This window comes from Dermacentor albipictus, chromosome 1 (genome assembly GCF_038994185.2).
Source record: "Dermacentor albipictus isolate Rhodes 1998 colony chromosome 1, USDA_Dalb.pri_finalv2, whole genome shotgun sequence".
In the NCBI taxonomy this organism is placed as follows: domain Eukaryota; kingdom Metazoa; phylum Arthropoda; class Arachnida; order Ixodida; family Ixodidae; genus Dermacentor; species Dermacentor albipictus.
Window position 1 is genome coordinate 400,735,336 of NC_091821.1, and position 19,058 is coordinate 400,754,393.

Consider the following 19,058-nt stretch of genomic DNA (forward strand, 5'->3'; position numbering starts at 1 on the left):
GTCCCCGAGGGTTAGCTTGGCCTCCCACGTTTCGAATAGGTCGTTTGCTTCTATTGCTCGTTTTGCGTGCGTCTCTGGTGGCATTTCGCTGCCTTCCTGCCACGGGCATTCCAGGAGCAAGTGTGCCAGAGTGTCGGGTACGTTGCAGAGTGGGCAGAGGTATCCGTAGAGCGTCGGGTAGAGGCGATGCATTATCATTCCGTGCGTGTACGTACTACTTTGCAGGCGTCTGAGGATCAGGCTTTCTTCTCTGTCGAGTTTAGGGTGCGGTGGAGGGTACACTCGGCGCTCGAGCCTGTAATGTTGCAATATGGCCGAATAGTGGGTGGGTACGGCCTCCGTCTCTTCTGTGGACAAAAAATAAAGCGTCCAAGCGTGTCGCCGTAATTTGTCACAAGCGCATATATCGTATGTGTACGGGATAGACCTTTCGAAGAGTCCAGTTATCGACAAGGATTGCCGCACTGCAGCATATATCTCAATATAAAGCCGAGCAGCGGTGTAGAACCGGAGGCGAGTGCAGCGCATAGCGACTGAAACTCGATGCTCGGAGCGCGTGGCGGTCGGAGCTTCTTGCGAATCGCACACGACTAATACACACGCGGCTGGTCAGAAGAGCCGACAGGCTTACGGAAGCCAGCGGAGCTCTGAAATAGGGGCCTCGACCATCGATAAGCCTCGCATGAGGCCAGCTCAGTAAGCAATTACTCAATAAAGTTTATTCACTCATTCACTCCAAGTGGATACGCCTCGCAGACTCACTGGGTACAATTAATTAAGCGGCTAATTAGTGAATCTGTGTTAATTAGTTTAATATGCGTTTCAATTTCTAAAAAAATAATGTCAACGTCTTCGAATAATCGAGCCCAAATACTTATGTTGTCTGCAACGAGCGATTCTTGAATAGTCTAAAAATTAAAAATGAACACCCCGTAGAGCGTTAGAGCAGTATACGCTTCTGAGAGTGTTTAAGAAGCACAATTTAATCTTCTACCACTTAAAGAAAAGAAGAAAAATGATTTATTTTATAATTTTAAAATGCGCGTATTTAACAAGAATTGGCCGAATTCTGGTTACATAACTTTTTTAAAAGTCGATGGGCTCGTTCGATGTCCACAGATTGAATTAATTGTTGTGCTTAGTTCCTTATAGGGCAATGTTATCTTTTAAATGTTTTGACACTGCCCAAGGTATACGTTCGCGATCTGTGAAGCCTACTTGGCGCTACTTGCCGCAGACGTATATATCCATTCCTCTGATCGCTATGACCCCCCTACGACCTCCGAAATCCTTAACCGCGCGCGTTGAAGGCCTCGGAGGCCATGCTCCCACAAAAAGGAGCTGCCGTGGAGCACTGCGATTGTGGCTGCAAGCGGTTGCCGCCATTTGTCTTCAGGCTGGAGCGAACAATTTCGAAACCGGCCCGGTGCATGGTGGCGCACATAAAGTGGCTTTGGCGTTTGCGCTGCTAAGCGCGAGTACGCGGGATCGAATCCCTGTCGCTGCGCGGCCGCATTTCAATGGGGGAAGAAATACAAGAACGCCCGCCTGTATACCGTGTATTGGATGGGCGTTAACCTTGCAATGGCCAAGAACAGTTCCCCCTCAAGGAAAATTAGAACTTGCTTAGAACCCACAAGTCCGAGATAGCAGAACAGGTTGCCATCGCACTCGCGCTCACAGACCCGACCACCACCCACGTCTACAGCGATTCACGCTCAGCCGTCAAAGCCTTTCAGAAAGGAACAGTTGCAAGACAAGCCCTACAAATAATCAATCGATCCGCACCGCTGCAGCATCACACCATCTGCTGGTTCCCGGCACACCTCGGAGAGATCGAGGACGCCCCTTGCAATCTCAATGAGATGGCTCACAGGAGCGCGCGAGACCTAACCTTCCGCGACGCCACCTATTCGCAACTCCAGCAATTCATGCGACACCTAGCGGCAGTAGGGAGAAACGAAATACAGAGGTCCAGTCGCCGTGTGTGCCGTGGAGGCTGCTGTCGCGGACGGAAGAATGAAGCTGCTAGCAAAGAAAAAGCGAACGGCCAAGCAGTTCTGCTGTGTTCCTCGGTGCGTGCCAGCGAGATGGAAGGACCGCGATATTTCCGTTCACGCACTTCCCTCCGAGTGGAAAGGCTGAAGCCGCAGAACCAGGTGGATCGCTAACCTCCGCATCGGCAAGGCTGTGACGCTTACAGTGACTGTTTGCTCACGGCATTTTGCACGGGATAATTTCTCCTTACCAGGTGAGACACTATTGTGAACTCGACCCTAATGCATGACCATTGTGCGTGGCCATTATACATGTCACTGTGTCACCTTATGTAAACACGTTTCGCATTGCGGGCACTGGCGATTGGGATATGCATTATTTGCTGCATATGTTAGCCGCAACGCGAAATTCGAGCACAGGTTCGAGACCTGTCACAGCGGTTTCTCCGAGGAACGTCTCTTCTGCACTCGTTAACCACATTGGCTGTAATTAGAGCTCATGTTCGACGCTTCACAGCGGTTTCTGCGAGCAACGTCACCTCTGCGCTCGTTGGCTACACCCGGCTGTAACTCTGGAGGCTTTTGATGCCCAGCACGTCTCGCGCAACTTATACGGGCGTCGGAGATTCAAATGTTTACGAATGATGTACTAGCAAGTTCGGGAAGTGTTGAGTGTAAACGTGCCACGTATGTGGCATGCTAAAGCGGAATAAATATCATGCGTGGTGCGGATGAACTTGCAGCACAGGCGCACTGCACGCGGGCACTTCCCAGCGCGACTGATTACGAATTTGCCACTTGCACTTGAGAATCTCTGACGTGCTCAAGAGTGGCCATATGACACTGGTATTTCGCACCGACGGCGAGCCTATCGCGTTCATTGCAGAAGTTTGCCACTTACGCGACAGCCACATGTCAATTTTACACGCGTTTGCTAGTTTCGAGGAAAATTTACGGCGTCCGCCGTCTACTGACGTGTCGCATATGTATGTGCAGTATTAGTACCTAAGCTAACTTTATCTGTGTTATTAAATCATCCCCAACTCAGTGGCATAACTACTCCGGTCATGTGGTGGTGTTTGCACCTGTGTACTTTGTGTTATGAGCAGCTTTCAACTACGTTTTGCAGATGCTACATTCGGTGTACATCGTTGCATAGCCTTGCACACTCAAACCGTGCTTCATTTCCTTGCAAATGCTTTTTTATAAATATTGTGGCTTTGTTTCTGAGGTAAAAAGAAAAAAAATTCTGGGTGCAGCCCATATTGAGGCACAACAAAGCATAAACAATTCATTTATTTTTTCAGATGTAGCATGTCAAAGACAGCGGCTGAAAAAAATGCAATACCAACTGAAAACCTGCCAAGGACGTCATGTTATGATGAGAACAAGGATGCTCATATGAAAGAGCTTTCACTGGCAAGACTTCGCCGACGTGTGTATCGGTCAGCCAGAGTAAGTTAATTTGACTACATGGTGCAGCACTTATATGCTTATGGTACATACACCATGTCTACAAGCATGCAATAGATGTCAACACCTTTTAATGCATTACAGAATGAATCAAGCAAAGAAACTGTTGCCTCCCCATTAGAAGCAAAGGTGTTGCCCCATGCACCTGTCAGCACGACCACCATGGTAAATTGGCTGCCTGCAACTTGTGCACACATTGCTTCACCACTAATTCCTTGGGATTAAACTCTGACATTGCAGGACGATCTCCCATCCCCTGACCGCAACAGCATGGACCAAATAAGTGACAAAGGAAATATGGTAATTTCTTTTTGTATATGTATGTGTTGTGGTAGCTGTCTTTACCTAGACGGTGGCATGCTTTCTGGATTTACATCGTAAAAGCATTGTAGCACGTGGTGTGTGATGGGTGCACATTAATTGCAACTTGTGCACACATTGCTTAACCACTGGTTTCTTGAACTGAACTCTATCTGACATTGCAGGACGATTTCCCATCCCCTAACAGCATTGACCAAAGCCTTGCAAACACCATAAGGGACAAGGACATAGCAAATATGGCAATTTATTTTTTCTATATATTTGTGATGTGGTAGCTGTCTTTACCTAGCCGGCAGCATGTTTTCTGGATTAATTCGTGAAAGGATTGTGGTGTGTGATGGGTGCAAATTAACTGATGCAAAAAGCTTGGCTTTCCTACTTCCAACATTGAATTTAATACACTGACGTGCATTATTGGAATGACAAAAAGAAGCTGCATTTCGCGTCAGATATGTCAGACATTACAACTCTTGCTTTTGTTTTGTGACAGGAATGTGCTTGCCAACCTGGCCTCCAGACATTAATGGCAGAGTACTCAAGAGAAGAAAAAGACGTGGCAAATTTCCTACTAGAAATGGCTTCACGGACAAGGCTTACAGAAAGCAAGGCTGCCCAAGTGACATCGGGTACTTTTCCACAGAAGTTTGTGAACACGATAAATAGTAGCGACGTAAATACATTCACAGGCCTGCCATCATTCGATGTTCTGAATGCTCGTGTGACGTGCTACACAAAAATTCATCCACTTTCAGGACGGCACCAGTTATGTGTAAAAACAGTTGCATTGACATTGGTGAAATTGAAGCATATTTCCACTGCATTCTTGAGTCACCTTTTTAACTGTTCTCTAACTACATGTAGCAACATAATTGCAGAGACTGCTCAGTTGATGTGTGAAATTTTAAAAGTAACTGTGGCTGTGCCACCAAAAGATGAATTCCAGTGGCGCGTTTGCATATTCGGCATTAGGTGATTCACCTGAAGTCGTGCCATGGCTGGCGATATTGCAAGTAGCCTGTATTGCATAGAGGCATTTGTGCGTGTGACCTTGGCTCCATCAAAGCGTGGCGGCCTTGAGAGTAAGTGCAGTCTTCTGTTTGGAAATCCAGCATTTTTTATGCCACTCAGCCACTTCATACTTTTCAGACACGGTCGTTGCCATGTGATCTACATGCTGCACTTGTTTGCATTGGCCAAACCTGCAGACTTCAACTTCAACACACTTTTTGTAAATTAGCAATGCACATTCTTTTGCAACTTGTATTCTTCATTGAAGTGCTGATTTACACTACGCATTCTGATGCAAGTTTTCATCTTATGGTATTCCGAGATATTTGCAGTTCACTTATGATCTGTGTGCATAGAGTTGTGGTTATTCTTCAATGGCGGTTTGTTGTCCCTTTCCTTACTTGTATTTTTTCACAAAATAAACCACATGCACTCAATATTTTGTTCACTGTACTTGCCTCATACGTTTTACTCAAGCCCATTTTTGTTGCACTTTTTAGCATATGAGGGTATATCTGGCCAAACAGAACATGAGAAGTAACATGGAACAGTGTCAAACCTGCATACGATGAGTATTTAAAAAGTTTGGCCACCAGAGTTGAGTACTCTGAAAGAATGGTTTGATTCAAATGACCCCAGCTGGTATATGTACCATAATTTATGCTTCTTCCCAGTTTGTTGAATACAGTGCAAATGGCTGTCCTGGGAAGCATAACTAAACCACTGGTAATACAACATGGGGAGACACTTGTGCAGACTTAACATCAGTGAATGATAATTATTGACCTCCAGAGAGCATATAGAGCTGTCCTTACTATCAACATATCAATAAATGGAAAGTAAGTGACATAAAAGTTTAACATGCACTTAAAGCACTTAACAAACACTTAAAGGGGCACTGAAACGCTTCCGACTGATCATAGTTACCTCACTACAAAAGGACACCGCCTGCTGCAAAAATTTTTCGAATCATTGAACTGTAAGCGGAATTAGTAGTTATTGCACTGATGCATTGCTTTCTCCTTTCGCCTCAGCTAGTGTGCTGGAAGCTACACGGTGCATGGCAAGGTAGCAAGGTCCTGGTCAAGTTTTTTTTTTACACATTGCTACTTGTGGTTCAGGCATGTGTGGCACTCTCTAAACGCGAGATGGACGCCTGGAGCTACATCACTTACAGAGACCAATAAATACACACGGCTGTCTGATCGTCCTGCGAACAGAGCTTGTGGTGGTCGTGGTATGTATATCATGCGGCATGCCAGTTTCAGGGCCCCTTTAAGAAGGGCACTAACAAAGACAACAAAAGTTGGTTTCATGAGTTCTGCCTGAGTCGCCACTGATATCACGCAGTTGCTCGAGCACAAATTGTGAAACAATAGCGTATGAGCCATAGGAAACGAACAGTCATGTCGGCAAAAAAAAAGAAAAAAAGCAGGATATGTATTGTGATAGGTAACCCCAAGCGCCACAGCACAAGGTGAAGCTAAGTTGCAGTTCGGCACATAATAGGATCTCTTCTGCTTACAACGGTGCACGCACATGAACATTCCGCTTTACTACGATCTTTGCACTATGAACAGCATTGAAACGCAATGTAGAGACGAAACGTTAAAGGGACTGACAACTACACCAAATGTTCCAGGATAAGGTGCCAGGAGAAACAGCCGAGATGTGCTTGCACTTTTGCGACAATCCAGCAGTGCACGAACACTTTGCCTCCACGATCGATGGGTCCCGGAATGCGTCGGCGATTCTCACCACAATCTCGTGCGGGTCCGCTGTCACGCCGGAGGTTTGCACACACGCGCGACCACTTCTACTTAATTACTCTTTGTACCACTGGTGCCGACTAAAATGAGGTGCTCGACGTCCACTACCCGTTCTCCCCCCACAAAACAGCGCGAATTAAAATCGCAGTGCAACAAACTTAATGTTTTCACCAAGGAAAGCGTACGCGGGGACCTCCGTAAAGCCGCCATACTGCACAGTGTAGCCAGACCGGGTCAGGCTCCGCAGCGCCCCCTAATGTTGATTTGAGTTGCCAATTCTGGTCGTGACCATCCCAGCGAGAATCGGGACCCTCCCTCCACATATAACGAGATCATAAAGCACTTTTATCTAGACCGCAGAATATACAGCACACCTCACAATAAGCTCACCAGGCCTCAAGCCCTGACGTTCAGAATGCTTCAAACAAACACGTACCCCACGCAGAACAGACTACATCACTACATGCCTGACTTATACAAAACATCACATTGCGAAAATTGCCATAGCACACTAGGCGTACATCACTTGCTCTGGCCGTGTGGTCGGACCCACGCAAACAAGGATCAAGACTCCGCCAGGCTACAAGACGCATTACGCAGCACGGACCTGGCGGAGCAGCTCTGGGCCGTCCAGCGAGCCCACGATGCGGCCAGGGAGTTACAACTCCCGGTCCCAACGTGGGAGTAGCCCGCTCTATGGGACCTTGCGCCCCGTAGCTCGCAGGACCTTTCTATAAAGTTACTCCATCCATCCATCCATATTTATTTCTGGCCGTGGAGAGTGCATTTGTATAGAGAAACAACGACGTGTTGCTGGAGTTGAAACTTAATTAGTACAGCAATTAATTTATTAATAATTCGTTTGCTGAACTATCTACAGCTGAGAAGTCGATCCAGCCATGTTAAACACGCCACTATAGGTTAAGCGTTAGCTTGCCGTGCTTACATCAAAATTTTGAGGTACCAAAAGCAGTGTAGCGCATATGATACATTGGGTGATTATAGGGTTAAAATAACTCTAGGTGGTCAGAATCAATCCGGACACCACACGGCACGGCCCATAATCATATCGTGGGCAAGTAAAACCCCATAATAAAAATTTCTTAACAATCGTGCGTAATCTAATATGCATCGTAAGTCGCATTTGCTCCTCGGCAGATTTCCAGCGGCGAAGAATTCAGTTGGTCCAGAGGGAACTTGCGAAATTCCGTTGCTATCGTATTACGCCAAGGGGCGACGATGCGCTCGCAAGCGGGTGCCAGAAACAGCCTGGAAACTACTGGTGACGAAATGTCCGGTGCACATTACACACACCGCCCCTCTGGCCGGCGGTCGACAGCTGTGCAGAATTTCCACACACCTGCGTAGCTTCGCAGAGTCCCAGTATAGCGTGGAAAACGACCATGCCGCTCGCGTCGACCGCCATTAAAGGGCCCACAGGGTCTGGCCATTTTGGGCTGACAAGCGCCGCGCGTACAATGTGCGCTAAGGAGTGTGCCTGCAAAGTATTACACCCCTAAGCGCCGTGGAAAGCGCTTAAGTTCCAAACAGAACGCCGCTTGCCCTTCTCCTCGCGCGCGCCGCGCTCCTAGTCGAGGAGCCCTGGCCCTCGCCGAAGGCGTCGACCTCGCTGAACGCATCGAACGCCACCCCTATACCTACGCCTGCGGCGTTTCGGCTGCTGCTTCTCCCCTTTTCTTTCACTGCCCTTTCCAATCCTCGCCCCCCTTGTGCAGCGCGGTTGAGGTAGAGAGGCTAGAAAAGCATTTCCAGCCTCTATGGTTGAGGTGTCCTGGTCGCGCGGGGACCCTGGGACCTACGTGCCCGAACCCCTTGGTCAAATAAAAGTTGTTTCTCTCTCTCTCTCTCTCTCTACCGAGAGACTGTGCTGCGCCTACACCCAACCTTTCAGTACCTTCAAACGAAGAATCCCTCTCCGATGTCGTTCGCGCAAGTGCGCCTACGTATACACGGCCCTGCTGTGACGTCGCTCATCGTGAATTTGAGAATTATTCGAGGCAACGTCAGTTATTTGTTTAATCGGTTGCTTCAGTAGACGAATTAAAGTTTACAGAAAAAAAAATAACATTAACCATTCAACTCCGTGAAGGTGGTTGACCAGCGAAGCTGTTTAGCACACGACGCGGAGGTGACACATAATTTTGAACAAATTTTCAACAAAGGTTCAAACTCATTTATTGTCCTGATGGGTGGCCATCGTGTCGAAAGGTACGCACACTCGTTTATTGTCTTGATCAGTGGTCATTATTTCACTCGCAACTGCAATCACACTCTTTGATAATGTCTAATCGATGCTCCTACGACGCTGGCCGGGTGGTCGGTTGGGCCAGATCGGTGTGGCATCGCAAGCGATATGTCTGCAACACGAAACACGAAAACCGCCCCCTTTCCGGTACCGACACATCCACATTGAAATCATCGACAACGATAACAAGGGTAGTGTCATCGAAGCTAATTCACGTAAAGTAAGTAGTCATGAACCTTACGCGACTATGAGTCATTGCATTTTTTGCTTGCTTAGGGGGGTATGAGCCATTCATGATGACAGTTTTCGACATGCTGTTCTGTATGTTGTATGCGTCATTAAAAAGAATTTAAGCACTATTCTCTTCACTTTGCTGAGTGATTGTAGCCTCTGCCTTACGAGGCTATGAGCCATGGCATATTTTGCTTGCTTAGGGGAGCATAAATGCTTACGGGGGTATGAGCCATTGATGATGATAGTTTTTGTTCACGGAGAACAAAAATGCATGGAACCCTAGCCATACACAGCTTCGCTGTAAAAATCTGGAGGACGCTTAAGCTTCGCCTTTGAGAGTTATGTTTGAGAGTTGTAACAGAATTACGTTTTCTGGTACATTAAAATTAAACTCCGACGCTAACATTTCTGTAGGTTGTGTTTAGGTCGTACTTAACGATTTTTCTGACGTATTTTACTTTGAGGAATTCAATTATTTCAGTAACGCATCTGCGCCACGCGGAGGGCCTGCGTGGTTGTGGTTCGGAATTATTTTTCCCGAAGCGACCAGGGGTGCCACATTGGGCTATTGATAGCCAAATTGAGCTACTATTTATGCGGGTTGGCTTCGAAAGTTCGGGTTGTCTATTTTAGTCTTAAGGAGTCCCGAGGACCACGTCAACAGTGACAAAATTCAGGAACGCCAGTTTATGAAAAGATATGATACTACAAAGATATGTAGGCAACCTCGAAGGCTGTGTTATTAGGCAATACCAGCGCTTGGAGGATGGCGTTATGTCATAACTGCCATGTTTATACGTCATCCCAGCACTAAGCACTCGTCTTCTTGCTTTGGTTTCGGCGTCCACTGCTGCCGGTTCACGCGTGGTTCGGTAAGAAAAACAGTGGGGCTGACAGCTGTCGAGTACAATTTCCACGTCGGCTGCCACAACAAACTAATACGTGGACTTGCACTACAGCTCAAGCATACGTACGCACGTAGTGGCGCGAATTGTCGCCCGTGGTCCTTCAATGTTTATCATGGATTCCTCGAAGCCTATTGCTTGGTTTTCCAGCAAATCACCGCGTTATTTAATTACCGAGTAACTTCACGGAAAATTCCCCAAGTCGCTTCAAACGAGAAATGTTTCCCCTTCTGTCTGAGCTTGATTTGTCCCTACACTTGTGCTGTCTCTTTCGAACGAAGCCGCCGAACGCGTGTTCAGACAGGTTTCGTTGACAAAGAATGATTTGTGAAACCTCATGTTGAATGAGACACTACAAGTTCTCCTTCATGTTAAGTTTGGTCTGGTAGAGAGTGGTGACTGCTGCAAACATTTTGAGAAAGATGAACAGTTCCTGTCACGTTTGAACTCTGCAGTTCTATATGGTCCAAGTGGCAGTGGAAGTTAATTCAAATGGCACTAGATTGTAGATTTAATCAATTTACGTAAATCCCTGGAGTGAAAGGTATCAATTGGGACTCTACGCAATGTCTTTTTGTGGTTATTTGTTTTAGTGGAAGCTGCGATTGTTTCATGCAACTTCTTGAACGTTGCATATTATTACAATGATAGGCTCTGTAAATATATGAAAAACGATGTTTGTCCACAGTGGAGATGGCAAGACAATTGCTCACCAAAGGTCGCTGAGTGATTGGCTTGCTAATGTTTGGATGATAACTCGACGGTTGTCATACCGTACTCCTGCGACAATTTTTTTTCCTTTTAAACTACGTGCGTGCGAGTAATTGCGATTATGGATTACTTTTTATATGCACGTACTTTATGATCATTGTAATTCCTCTTTGTTCCTCTTAGCAGTCATCACATTTATTTGCTCACACGTATTTTCCAGCTGTGAAGAGAAAAAAAAAAGAACTGCGTTCGATATAGACATTAGGTGCTTGCGGTACTGTTAATACGTCCATATCTTATTATCTTTGCACACTGCAAGTCACACTGAAAGTGAGGTACGCATCCCCCCTCTGAAATTTGACGACACACGCATTCCTGTCTGCCTCCGCAGAAACTCGCGTACATGGTTTCATATTGCGCAGTTCAACTCTTTACGATACTAATATCACCTGTATTATTGCCAGAGCCGTAATACAGGTGTCAATTAAAACCATAAACGTTAATTCACCTCTTCTGTTATGGACCAGCAAGTCGTTCTGTTCGTTCCCACTCAAAGGCTAATTGCAGCCACAACTGCAGCTTTTTCGAACGAGCAAAATGCGAGAACGTTTCAAGTTTTCTCCAGAGTCCGGTGTGCCTCCAAGCGGCAGCATTTGCCAACTCAGCGTCGCGCTGCTTTCGAGTAAAGAATACGAAATTGACAAAAAAAGAGAGAAAGCGGGAGAAAAAGAACCTGTTTATTTTATGAATCCAGCTTAGGAAAGCCGTCCCTATTCCAAGATACATTGAGCTCGGGCCGCCTCTTGGGCACTCGCGATCGATCCTGACCAGGAGAAGCTGATCCTCGAGGTTGGAGCTGGCAATATTTGCCCGACTCTTATAGAAAAATGCCTCGGGTAAAGCGAGGCGTGAACTGAAGTTAGCTCAGAGCGTGGCTCAGCAAAAACCAATAACGTCGCGAGTAAATCGGAAAAGAAATCTTTCGGCTCACAGTAACAATAGTGGTGTCCAAATCTACGTCTGAGTAGCAGCTCTCACTAGAATTGTTTACGCAGATCTTGAGGCCAGTGTTGTGCCGGTTGCATGCAACGGAAGTAATTTTAGAGCCGAAAATACGCGGCTGAGATTTGGACACCATTTACAAAACACCCCGGGAACATCATCAAACGTTTTGGCAATTTTTTTAGTTTCTTTAGTGAATACCTTGTATTTGGACCTTTCACTAGCCGATCTGGCTATGGGTCCGATCATGTTTTGTTGCACTGGTTTCATCAAATAAAATGATGATGATGATGATGATGATGATGATGATGATGAGAAAAATGTTATTGCCTACTTTTCGCTCACAAAAAGTTTCGGTCTGGCTATTTTTGGGCTACATTTTGAGATGATTTGGCTATTTTTTGTTGTGGTCATCTGGCAACTCTGCAAGTGACGTCCGACGCCGACATCGGATTTTTTTTGCGACACGGAGGCGTTAACGCTATCGCGTTAACATATACACCCCGAACGTCTGCGTGTTTAATTGCTACAACAATCATATGGATATTCCAAGCGCACTTTTGCCGTCGCCGTCGCCGTGATGTTCTTGACAAAGTCCAAAGGCGATAACACGTACCGTCACCGCGCGTCGTATATGCTGTATGTGCGAGTGAAAGAATGCGAGGGATGACGACGATCACGGCTCAAGCTCGCGCGCCATATATGGAGGAAAGCGGGGAGGCAGCGCGGGAGGGAGATGGGGGCGGCTTCGACTTTGTCAAGTGTGTCATTTGTATTGTCGCGCGCGCCGTATCATGAAAATGATCTACAGACGGATCATATACGTTTGTGAGCGCTGTGTGCTCGTCGCGTTGAAGCAGTAGACTGCACCAAGGTCACTTCGCTCGTCGCTGCTGCCGCATTGCTCACACCAGCGTTTTGACAGCGAGTTTCCGTGCTCATCGAGTGTGATGTGCTCATGTTCGCTCGTGCGAGCTGACACCATATGCTTGTTAATTCAGTTAGCAAGCGAATGTTTCCAAGCGTACGCGGCCGATAAAACTACTACCTTTACTTCGTATGCTGTGCACTAATTTGCTAGCGCAATCGATGCTTCGCCTTGCGGCGCAACTGCGCCTTTGTTTGCTTTACTTCGTACCGTAGCAAGAGAGATGTACCTCCGTTTCGTCTGCTTGCACCCACGTCGCGCACGCTGAGAGCAACACTATGTCATTTTCTACCGCGTTCCTGCGCCGCGATCATGCTTTTTCATCCTCTCGTGCCTGCCACATTGCTCGTGGGTGCGGCACTGATCAGGTGCTGTCGTGCTGACGCACAACATCGTATACGCTGCGCGAAACGCGAGACAAATGCAATAACAGCTCGCGCGCGATAACGTCACCGGAAATGAGCCATCCAGAAAAAAAAAGAAGAAAAAGAAAAAGAAAACAAGACAGAAAGAAGGAATAAAAACAAAAAGGCGAAGCCCATGATGCAATCGTCACGCGATCCTCCGGCTCCTGTATTAGAGAACGCAGGGAAGAAATTTCGCTAGCACAGGCTAAAAGAGGCGAGGGCAGAGATTGTCTCGTGTGCATGGGCGGTGACGGTCGCCTCCTGAAATCATGGGTTCGCACCACTTAAATATTTCTATCTCTGCTGTTAATGAAGTAATCTGAAAAAAAAAAAACGAACGTTGCCTAGCACACTCCTTAGAGGACACGTAACAACTTCCAGCGTATAACCAAGATTTGCTATGTGGCCTGGTGAGGGGCCCTTTGAGTGATCGGTGCGGTTAGCGGACAGGGATACTACAGCTGTATAAGGGTCGGATCGTTCTATACATGACAGCGTCAGACGCAAGCACGAGCGCGTCCTGTACACTTATTGTGACGGCTGCCGCAGCGTTCTGTCTTGCGTGCTTCTTGCTGTCGTCCGTTGTCATTTTCACGCTAGTTAATGACGTCTCAAGTCTGTAATAAGCACCAACTAGCCCAACTGTCTTCTCTAACCACGCGACAAGAACGCGTTGGTGACGGGAAAAGATCCGCACCCGCTTTGAGGTGGCCTTGAGAGGCGTCCTATAAAAATGAACCGAGGCACAAGGCGCAAGGTAGAGTGGGAGCCGTGGCAGCTAAAGGCTTACATGGACCTGTTTCAACACACCCAAGGACTTCCGTCTCGACCACTTCCCCCAATGCCCACCCCCGTTATCTTTATTTCTTTCTGATATGCAATATGACACTACACGGACACTGAGGCGCACTCAATGCATCCGTCATAGGGTCCCTCGATGCCCTCCGCCCATGTACTCCTTCCCCGCGGGGGAGGAGGACATCGAGGCACCCTTAAACCCCTTAAACTTCGTACCGTATCGACACTCTACTCATCCGCCTTCACTTCTCCTCGTTTCTCCTCTCTTTCACGCTCCCTCCTCGACCGTGGCGCCGCCTACACTGCTCGAGCGTAGCAACGGCGCCGACATGCGCTCCTCGCCCAAGGAGGTTATATATAAATGTATTTATAACCTCCTTGTCTTCGCCATTCGGTAGACGCTTCTCGAACAAAAATGGCGCTGATGCACGGCGCGAGGGCTCACGTGATGCTATTAGGCCAATAGCGACGCGGCGTCGGCCAGAGCGCGCGAGGAAGAGGCGGTATTCTTCAAAGCGTGCCGCTACCTTACGAAGTTTTTAAGGCACCCTAGTCAGTCACCGCAACAGTGCCATCTACGGTGCGACGGCGCATGCGCGGCTCGTGCACCTAACGTGGGTGACGTCATCTGCTGCGAGTACAAGAGGGCGAGCGCGACATCGAACGGTTGGTCTCTTTAGGCGCGCTGCGTTTCGGAGACCTGCACAATGGAATGACAAAAGAGAGCGGCAGCATGGAACGTGCGCTCTGAGACAAGCACTCGCGCTACCCGCAACGTAACCGGAAGTGCTTCCAGTCATGTCAAGCGAACTCTGCTCAGTGTGTCTTAGGGCCTGTGACACAACGCGTGTTTAGTTAGTATGAGCGGATGTTTAGTGCAACTATATACTGCCCATAAAACTACGAGCGTTACTTCGTTCAATAATTATGCTTAATGTCTTGCTACCGCTGTGAACAGGGAAGGACGTCGGCGACAGACTTAGATATATAAACACATCTTGAACGTAGCGCAGTGAAGGCGACACTGCTGCACCAGTTCGCGGCTTCAACAACACAGAGATAAATACACTGGAGATGCGATCTGCATTAGCGCGGCACTTGTCGCCGTGCTGCATATTAAAATATCGCTCCAGCACAGTAACCGAGACGACGTCGGCGCAGCCTATTTACATAACCGAATGAACACAGGTTTGTTAGCACTGGCCTAGGGGTGTAAACAGCAGACCTGCCTATGTCAACATAGCTGCAGGTCCCGCGACAACAGTGGGAACAACTTCGTTTCTCGAATGGAAAGCAGGTCCGACACACATACACCGACCACTCGAGTTCTGCGCGTGTCACTCTTCGACTTTTTGAATGTGTTGGATTAATTGCCTTCTTCCTTATTTTCTTTTATAGTATATTATTCATTAATTATTCTTCATTTACTCGTCGTATAACGTCGATCACTTTTGTCCGAAGCAGCAAGCCCAGCTGCATGTAGCAGGGCTGACATCTTTATCTTTGCTTAATTTCTCTCTCTGTCTTCTAAACGAACAAGTGAAGCAGGTAGGATTAATCAACCAATATAAACTGCCCTCTTAATTGTGAGCGAGCTTTGAAATCAATGTGCACTTCTCTTTATCGGGAGATACCAGCGCTGCCTCACATATATAGGCGAGGTTTAGTCGAATCACGGACAGTATTTCCCGCGAAGTTACCGCATGAAAATTACCAGACAGCGCAGCAGTTTCGTTTGGCAACAATGAGCGCGAACTTCATGCAAAAAATAAACGCTAAATACGCTGAAAAATAAATATACAGCTTCAATAAATATAAAGTGCCTTCTCCTGCTCTTCCTCCGTTGTTTGCGTAGGAAAGACAGAGAATGCTCCGCAGTGAAAAGTTCTCGACGTCGACTCGTTTTACGAAACGTAATATGTTCTGTTTTCCAGTTGCCTTGCATCATTTCTCGCATCACATGACTCGGCTTCATTGGCGTACTTGCGTGGACGTCCAAAGGATCTGGGCGCAGCTATTGACTGAGAAGTCGGAGTCGAAGGTTCGTCCATCGGAGCGCACGACAGAACTCGCGGAAATTACTGCACCGACCCGCAGTGGGCCAGTGCCGTCAGCGCCTTCGCAGAGGGAGGGGCAGTATGGGAACGCTGACATGATGAGCGGCGTCGGAGCCAGCCGTGGAAGACGACGACCACCAACGTGCGAGCAGTAAGCGAGTGGTGAATTCTAGAAGAGTCGACTGTTGGGCTAGTTGGTCGTCCGTATTTGAAGTAGTAGCTTAGCGCGAATAAAACCACGGACACAAGTCCTTGTCCGCTTTTCTTGTGTTCGTGGTTTTATTCGCGCTAAGCTACTACTTCAAATAGTGAGAGAGTGGCACGAGCGCGTCTCTGTGGGCTCGTGACTTTTTTTTTACCACCTCCGGCCACGCCGCCGCATTTTCCGTTTCGTGAGCCACAAAATGCTTTCGCATTAATAAAGTCGAAGCCCTGCGTTCGGGATCTCGCTAGCGCTTATTATCCGGTGCCTCTCCCACGAATTCCGCCAGGTATAAACAAACCTGCTTCATACAGGCAGCTGCCAGAGTCAGCCTCTCAGCCGCGGATGTAAGAGAAGTGAACGAAGAGGGAAGCGGGTGCACGTGAAAGAGCAACGTATACGGTTGAATGCGCGTCCGACGCATCGGTCACGTTGCGGCAGAACTGAGCTGTCGCAGCCAGAACCGACGTGCCCGCTTCGGGGCTATCGAGTGGTGCAAACGTCTTGTCCAATCGCGCGACAAAGTGACAGTCTCGATATACCCGTGTCTGGAACTGTATATATACATCGCATGCCGTGGTTTTACCTTTACTTCTCGTAATATTCTGTTTTCTTCTAGATTGGTTTCGCTCTCCCACATAATGAAGACTACATAAGTGTGGATACATTTGCCATGTATATTGTATGTACCCGCTGACTAGAAAATGTGTTATTAGGCGACGGTATCGTTTGTACTTTTGAGACTTTCGACTACATAGGTGTGGAGACATTTGCCATGTATATTGTATGTACCATGTGTTCCTTACGTCATAGTCTTCATGTGGAAACGTTGCTTTATAAGTCCTGGTGCTTGTGTGGAAAGATTATTTGATATGTAACTGTGAACCCTGAATGATGTATGACGGAACCACCCAAGAGATGAGGAGTAGCCGGCGCCCTAAATTGCGCGCCAACATCTCCTTATATGATATATAAAAAAAAACAATTAAACAAACATACAAAAAAAAAACACACCACGGTGACGCTACGGCTACGCCTATATTACGTCATTGTGCTGCGTAGCCGGAGGTCGCAGGTTTAATTTCCGGCCGCTACGTGATGTACGTTTTTAAAATGCTTTCAAGACGGTATTTCTTTTCCCCTTCCTTGCACACGCTGAACAAAGGCCGGGCGAACGCATTCCTCTGCGTGTTAATGCCCAATCCTGCATGAATTATAAGGAAGGTCTACAAATACCTTATCGAAATCGCTTGCCTTCGCACACATTTTCCTACAGGAGCCCGGGAATAAGGGTCCCACCCCTCGCAGGAAATTGCTTCAATAAAGTTTATTCTGCCGACACAGTCTACACAGACAGCGTAAAGAGAAAAAATAGCTGCAAGTCCAAGACAGCAAAGTCACGAACTACACAAATACGCATGAATTCCTTAGGCGCTCCACGGTCGATAGACAGTATAGTACAGGCGTTCTGCCTAAAATGTTAATAGGGATTGCGCGTCAACGTCGTTAGACTATACACGCTAGTGAAATGTATGTTATTTCAACGCGCATTATTAGAAACACCCGTCAATACGCACAAGCGTCTCTTCCAATACAAACAAGTACCCTTGCAGCCATGTCTACAAATAATGCACCACGTGAGGGGGAAAAAATGTTATTCAGGGTATAACCTAACTGGATTCATTAAACGTATCCATTATTGTGACATTCCAGTAATCTTGTGCTAAAGTAACTTTTCAGTTCCTCCCCCTCCCCCGCCCTTTCTTTTCTTAAGTGACGCTTCATCTACTGCATTCTCAGCCAGCAACGTTCTATGGCACATAGAAATCTTGTGATCACTCATGCGAATTAATGTTAAGCAGAATCGAATCTCTTCTTCATCTCTTTGTCGTTTTCTTGATCAGTGTATTTGTTTTTTCTTTTTAATGGCAATTGAGTGGCGACAGAAAATCAAAACAACCGCTTCTTTCGACGACCTTCCTTCACATCGTCTTCGTATTTTCCTTTCCTCTTTTTTTTCCCTGTTCCCGCGTGACTTTGGAGCCGTCCAACGAAGCGGACGCAAACGCGACTTCGAATCCAAAAAACAAAACATCGTCGGTGAAGTAAATGTTCTCTCTTACTGCGCGAGACACGAAGTCTCGTAAACAGCTGGAATAACAACAAATAAAACAAAAAAGGGGGGGAGGGGGGAGGGACTGGCCGTTTTATGCTTCTATGCTGCAAGTAAACAGCGGCGTCGCGCAATACGCCCGCTGTCTCGCTATAGCGAACGCGATTTCGCGTCCTCTCGACGCCATCGCTCTCTTCGGCCAGTTTTTCCCAAATACACCCCTGCCGAGTTCCTTTCCTCGTTCTTGTTTATACTTCCTTTCGACTACTACTTCAGTGAGTCTACCGTATCGCGCAGGCACAACGAAAGCAACGACGTTTAAAACGTTGTCCGCACATCTTATGAACACATTCCTGCTTAGACTTATAATTGCGTTGGAAAAAAAAAAACTGCAGGCAATGTGCACGCGATAGGCCGCAGCTGAGACTCTATGTTATGGCGTTCTCCTGCCGAGCACGAGGTCGCGAGGGTTTGGTCACTAGCCGTGGCGACCACACGCTCCTATGAAGGGGGAATGCAAAAAGAGAAAAGAAAAGAAACGCCGCTGAAGCTTGGGTGCATGCACGTTAAAGAAATCAAACCCATTGAGGCGGTCAAAATTAAGGCGCAGCCCACCACTACGGCGTCTGTCGAGACTACTTTAGGTTGCCTTTGTACGTAAAAAAACCGACTGATCAGCTGAATACGTTGACCAGCTGAACGTACGCAGATAAACCGACGGTCTCGGACATGGGCCATGCACTCGACTCGTCGTTATAGAGCGCTGTGCAAGCGCTACTAACGTCGTGAAAGGTTGCTGCATTATCGAAACAATCTGGTCAAACAGCGTTAAAGTAGCGTTTCTCATAACCATTCGAGCTCCATGAG

The 19,058-nt window shown here is 47.3% G+C and overlaps 1 protein-coding gene and 2 long non-coding RNA genes across 6 annotated transcripts in view; 2 read left to right on the plus strand and 1 right to left on the minus strand.

Annotated features, from left to right (window-relative positions):
- The window catches only part of ATP8B (ATPase phospholipid transporting 8B), a 174,988-nt gene that overhangs the window by 128,598 nt on the left and 27,332 nt on the right, over positions 1–19,058 (minus strand). The gene's annotated exons all lie outside the window — the stretch shown is intronic.
- Positions 1–19,058, plus strand: part of LOC135918768 (uncharacterized) — a 66,604-nt gene that overhangs the window by 28,217 nt on the left and 19,329 nt on the right. The window lies entirely within an intron of this gene.
- On the plus strand, positions 1,920–5,236 carry LOC135918743 (uncharacterized). Of its 2 annotated transcripts, XR_010569758.2 has the most exons (4): positions 1,920–2,251; positions 3,305–3,452; positions 3,555–3,770; positions 4,282–5,236. It is a non-coding gene; the product is annotated as an uncharacterized lncRNA (long non-coding RNA). The 2 variants fall into 2 exon arrangements; XR_010569757.2 differs by having other exon boundaries at positions 1,922–2,251; positions 3,555–5,236.